This window comes from Corvus brachyrhynchos, unplaced genomic scaffold (genome assembly GCF_000691975.1).
Source record: "Corvus brachyrhynchos isolate BGI_N302 unplaced genomic scaffold, ASM69197v1 scaffold68, whole genome shotgun sequence".
NCBI classification, from domain to species: Eukaryota; Metazoa; Chordata; class Aves; order Passeriformes; family Corvidae; genus Corvus; species Corvus brachyrhynchos.
Window position 1 is genome coordinate 782,909 of NW_008240039.1, and position 5,882 is coordinate 788,790.

At 48.4% G+C, this 5,882-nt stretch overlaps 1 protein-coding gene across 2 annotated transcripts in view; it reads right to left on the reverse strand.

Moving 5' to 3' along the window:
• The window catches only part of SPSB1 (splA/ryanodine receptor domain and SOCS box containing 1), a 26,286-nt gene that overhangs the window by 10,382 nt on the left and 10,022 nt on the right, over positions 1 to 5,882 (reverse strand). The window contains exon 1 of one of the 2 annotated variants that reach the window (XM_017744079.1): positions 4,177 to 5,872. The exons of the other annotated variant lie outside the window; for it this stretch is intronic. The gene's annotated coding sequence lies outside the window, so the exon portion shown is untranslated. Of the gene's footprint in view, positions 1 to 4,176; positions 5,873 to 5,882 lie in introns of those variants that run through there. 2 annotated transcript variants of the gene reach the window in all.

Genomic DNA, 5,882 nt, shown 5'->3' on the forward strand with positions numbered 1-5,882 from the left:
CTTGGCTCGGGGGGTGTGGCTGCTGGCAGGGCTCCGTGGCCGCCGCAGAAAGTGAAACTGCAGTCACAGATCACGAGAGCTTGGGCAAGGAAGAATTAAGAAAGGTGGCACACGTCCCAGCAAACAGCAAAAAGGAAAATCTTCCAGCAGAGTTAAGAGGCCCCTGACAAGTCACTGTGCTCGAGATGTGTCAGGGATGGGGGGAACAAGTCACTTGGTGTTTGGCAGCGCTTGACTTGCCTGGACTTCAAGGGCAATGCCTGCCCTGCTGAGCAAACAGCCCCATCCATCCCCTGAGCAGCACCAAGGGCTCTGCCGTCCCCACAGGAGGCAGCTGGCACACGCCAGCCCACCCTCAGACCTACAGGAAAGGCTCCTGCCCGTGGAAGCCAGGTCCTTGTACGGCACTGTTAGGACTTGCAAGGACTGAGCATCAGCTTGTCTGTGTGAGCACAGCTCGCTCTCACTCCTCGCCGTGGAATGATTCAGGCAGCTTCTGCTGAAGTTTTCTAGCTATTTTTGCCATGCTGAAGGCATCACGCCCTCTTACACCATCTCTCCAGTGTCTGGTTGTCCAAAACAAAGCACTGAGGTTACTCGGAGCAGCACATCTGAGTAAACTAAAACCCGAAGTAACAACCACCACCCATCCTCAACCAAGCCACTTACCAGACACCAACTTTAACAAATTTCCACTGTCCACATACCCAACCAGTTCCTGTTAACTACAGTGCTGCATAATCTGGCAGAAAACAATTCTAAGCAACAGGAGAGAGTTTACTTTGCAAAGTATTTGTAATGATGGAAGTACCTCAGAAGGGGTTCCAGAAGTTCCTGCCAGAGATCTTCCCTCCCATTAAAGGCAGGTCACAAGCAGCAATTTTGGTTGCAGAGAAAAGGCATTTCTCTAAATGAAACAAGTGAACTCAGGCTGGGTTTCCTCACAGAGGAAGTTTAGTGGATGTTTCAGAGGTCATTAGGCTCTTTCCAGCTCTGCATAAGGTAACTTACGAATGTCAACTGCATGTTAAAGCCCAGGCACAAACAAGACTCACTTTAAAGCAGCTTCTCAGAGGCAGACTGCAGTCATTTGCCTGCAACACCTATGTTCTCGGCACGAGGAACTGCTAGTCCAGCTTCCTATGGTCAACCCACTTAGGCCAGTACTCTCAAACAGTTCTTTTGTCCCTTTTCCAAAGCTACCTTGCAGAAGTTTTGTCCTGGCTATTCTGAGGACAGCAGCAGCATTAGGAAGCTATATAGGTTAAACCATTGCTGCTGCTGAGTCCAGATCTCTGCATCACCAGCAGCACAGTTGCTCCTTACCCTGCTCTGATGTGTCCATTTCCTTTCCACACTTACTCATAGTCTGTGGCCTTTACAGCCCGAGTCAGGACAAGGGGACTCTGGCTGCAAACAGTTCATTTACTGGTACTGGAACCCACAGATGTTAAAAGGACGTAAGCCATTTGCCCTTTTTTCAGCATGTTGGTTGTACAACAGGAATTAACTCCAAACACACGTCCCGAACACTGCAGAACTCTTCCACACAGACACACTGACCCCTGGGCTGCAGAGTGAGCAGCATTATGTGGCATAAGAAGGGTTGTTAAGTTGGCCATGGGGCCTGAAAGAAGCCATGGTAGTGTATTCACAGTGAGCAGCTGGTGAACGGGCCAGAAACCCAGCAAGTGAAGCTCTTCTCGCACCAGGCAGGATGGAGCCCCGGGTTTACCATGCCACACTGAAGTGACAGCTCTGCATCACAGCTAAACACTGAGAAATCCAGCCAGAGTCCCTTCCCATGTCCCCCCTTTGCAGCTGCAGCACTGACCTTCCTTACACCTCTCCCCCTTTGCTCCTCTCCAGCTTCCTGCTGGTCTAGAATATCTGCTTGCAGCCAAGTGGTGAAGTGCTATTTTCCAGAAGCAACTTTAAACTGCGTTGTAGCAAGTGTTTACAGGCAGCTGTTACCTACCAGACCGACCTGATGAACTTGGGTTCCAGTTTAGCATCTGAATCATGCTTGGTGCCACAAGAGAGATTGTCACCTGCTTGGGTGTCAGCCAGGTCACCCTGCAGCCCAGCCATTCACCTGAGGCTCCCAGGCTCACAATACACACAGTGAACTGCAGACATCCCTTGCTGCCAGTGCAGGAGTTGGGGACAGAGAGATTCTTTTGGAGGAAACAGCAGAACAGCCGTGCTTTGGCAGCTCAGCCTGAGCAGAGACAGCACCTGTACACAGTGCAAAAGGCACAGACTTTTGACAGCTCCAGTTTCTTTACATGCACTCAAGAGATGTGTCCATAAGCTGCTTGCAGACTAAGTGCCATCAGATATAAGTCACATAAGCAGCAGGAAGAAAGGTCACAGGCAGCCCTTTCTCACATGTCCAGAGGTTCACCTTCCTTACACCTTTCTACCTGTCCTGCCACCTTCAGCTGGTTTTCCCCACATTATTGAGACTTTGCATGTGAACAAGCACTGCTTCCAGAAGCCTCACAACCCTTTAAGGCTGAAATCTACGCCTGGCACATTGCAAATACAAACCCCCCAGTTTTGTAACCAAACACTTGAAAGGCCTGGTCCAGCTGCCATGCTTGCCCAGTGTTTTTCCCTCCAGCATTGGAACCATTTGATAGGCTGCATTTAGAGAGGCATTTCCTCCACAATTAAGCCACTATAAATTTTAAATAGTAAATGTTTATGTTCAGAACTATTTGCATTAAAGAAGCCCACATAATCCATAATAAGCCACCCTCTTGCACAAGAACTCCCTGCTTTTTGTTATTTCCCCACTTAATTTGCAGCCTACACTGCCCACTGTCCATCCCTCTTCTCTGTTTAAGTGTCTGGATTCATTAGTTTTGTCTGATAATGAGGAGATGGGGAGGGGAGCAGTTGGTGGAAAGAATGAAACTGATGTTTCTACCTCTGCCCAGAGTTTCCACTCCTGGATCAAAAGCACTTTTTTGGCTCTAACTGCGAGATTGGCCAACGCCACAACCCATCAGGACAAAAATTTTGTTAACAAAACACTGCTTTCCCCTAAAAACAGTTCATGAAACACTGTAGCTTCTTGCTAGCGGCAGCTGCATTAAAAGAAATCCATGTTCTCAGCAGTCACCTACCAGAACTCCCCTTCTGTCTTCTTCCTAGGTGACAGCAGGGCACAACAAAGAGACTTTCTCAAACAGATGGCTTGAAAACGTCCACAGTGGACTGTGAGGATTTCAATCCCTACTCCTAAAGGCAATATAATATACTCTGTCAGGAGACACAGGATCCAGCAGGATTCCTTCTCCCAGGTAAACCATTTGTAGATGGAGCTGTTTTAATGTTAAGGTTGTTCAGTTACTGTCTCTTCCTTTTTTCATTTAAGGATGTCACAAGCACTGCTAACAGTAAAGCAAAAATCCCCACAACAGAGCAGCTGCCAAGCACCAGATTACTCAGCCTGTTACCCTCAAATACGTTTATTGTGTCTGAAGCTTCAGCACATGTATTTACATCAAATACATCTCTTCCAGAGGGGAAGTTGTGCAAGTGTCTGGTACTGCTCATCACTACAGAAAAAGCATAGTTGAAAGCATAGTTTCTGTACTAGAAACAAGTCATTCTTGGTCCATTGCAACAGAGTCTCTGCTCCCTCCAAGCAGATTCTTACAGCACCAGGAACTGGATGCTGCTCTGATTCAGAGGGCAGAGCAGCACATTCAGCAAAATCAGGGCCTCGTGGTGCAGAACTGAAGTTATGCTCCATCCCTGCTTCCCTGGTGCTCAGCTTGGGAAGCTTTGGCACAGCACCTCCCTGGATCTGCATTTCCCCCGTTTGGATGGGCAGCAGCAGCACCAGCCTACCACAGAGGAGAGGAGGAGACACTTGGTAAGAGGGAAAGATCCAAGTGCTGCACCCTTCTCAGCCTGGCACATCACCTGGAGAGTGCTGGAGCAAAGGTGAAGGTGAACAACAGGACCACAGAGGATGCCACGAACTGCCTGTTACTGAGGAGGAAATCCCAGGTTCTGATACCCAGAACACCACTCAGTTCCTCCTCACAAAACCCTGCCTTGTCCCTGACATTTAAGGAAGCAAAAAACAGATTCAGTTCACATGCCTTATGGTCTTACCTTGACACATGGAAAAACTCAACATTCCTCTATAATACTTACCCAGATCTCTTCATCCTCTGCTTCTTAAGCGTTGAAAAAAAGGAGACTGAAGTTACATCCTTGTGTATGATGACCCCTGTGGATCTTTCACACTTTAAAACTACAGATTCAGGTCTGTCCTGTCCTGAGGTCTGTGGAGACTGAGGGTGTCACCACTGAAGACAAAAGCCTCACAAGAGGAGACAGCTGAGTCACTGAGGAAGTGACTTTCTTCGTACTGCTTAGGAAACCATTCTGTTCACTTAGCAGAAGGATGTTTTCAGAAGTCACCACCCCTGCAATGCATCCAAAGCAGGAGCTCATCACACAGTCCTGACAGGTTCCTTAAAGCAAGAACCCCAGAGCCTGTCAGATTCTCCAGTGCCTCAGATTCTCCAGTGGCACCGGCCCATAGGCAAAAACACCTTCCATGGTTTCCCTCAGTGAGTCTGGTAGTTCCAGTAGGTATTTCCCATACCCCTACTCTCAAATGATATCTTGCACCATGACCTGCACAGCAGATGTGCCTCTGCTGCATCAGACAGCTCTTGCAACGTGCTAAATGATGACAACATCTTTTCTTCCATGCCCTGGCCACTGGCCAAGCCAGCCATGGCTTAAGTTTAGGAATTGCCCATTCCCTGAAGTCACCTGCTACATAAGCAAGGCTGTGGCTCAGCCTTATCCACCAGCTGTCCTCCCTCTGAGGACAGGCAGGCCTCAACATCCCCCTTGGAAACAGCCCTCACATCACCCTTTAGGAAGTATTGCAGGAACAGCGCTCGTCTTTTTAAGTGGAAAAGATGAAAGCCAAAAGCTGGATGCTCACACGAACCTCATGCTCAGTACGAGTCTTTGAAGGCAGGAAGGCTGGGGAGGGCAGGCTGGGCTGGGAAAAACAATTCTGTCTGGCTAGAGGATGCAGACTGCCTCGCTGCCACGGCGCAGCGTCGGAAGGGCTGTGCTCTCCCCAGGTCCTTGCTCCTGCTGTGCTGCACCTCGAGCTGCGTGGCTGGCACCCCTGACAGCTTCAGCCACACGCTGCAGCTGGAAGGAAAACAACCTGCACAAACACTGTGCACTGACACCAATGTCTGGCACCTCCTTTCCCACGTGCAGCTTCCCCTGAAGCAGCTCAGCTTCATCTACACCTCCCACCCCAAAAGAAGTCACTGATGCTCCCAGGTGAGGAGGGATCTGCATGTTCACTTAGAGCAAGCAGGGTTCAGGAGCTTCCAACTCTCAGATTTGTTTCCAAGGAACACAGAATTACCTTCAAGATAAAAACAGCAGTTTTATTATCAAAGTTAACTAGGTACTTTGCTTTGAAATACAGTTTCTTCCCCTACATCAAAGGGCTGTTAATTTTAGTCTTGAAGAAAAAAAAAAAAAAAAAAAAAAAAGAAGAAGAAATGAAAGCAGCATCTGCTTGGAAGAGATGAATGCAAGATAAAAGGTGTCTGTGACAGAAAGCTGGCAGCAGCCTTATGTTTTCTATTCAAGTTTAATCTGGGAACAACAACCACCCTTAAACATAACAAAAGCTGTGGAAAAACCCTTTCCAAATCCAACGACATAGCCAGAAGATGCAATTTCTCTTCTCCAATTGCTGCAGCAGCCAATTGAGGTGAAGAGTCCAGACAAATCCAAGCTTGCTATACCAGGGTCACCCAGTACCTCAGCTTGCTCGAGTCCACAATATCCCTGCTTTAGCTTCCAATTCCTCT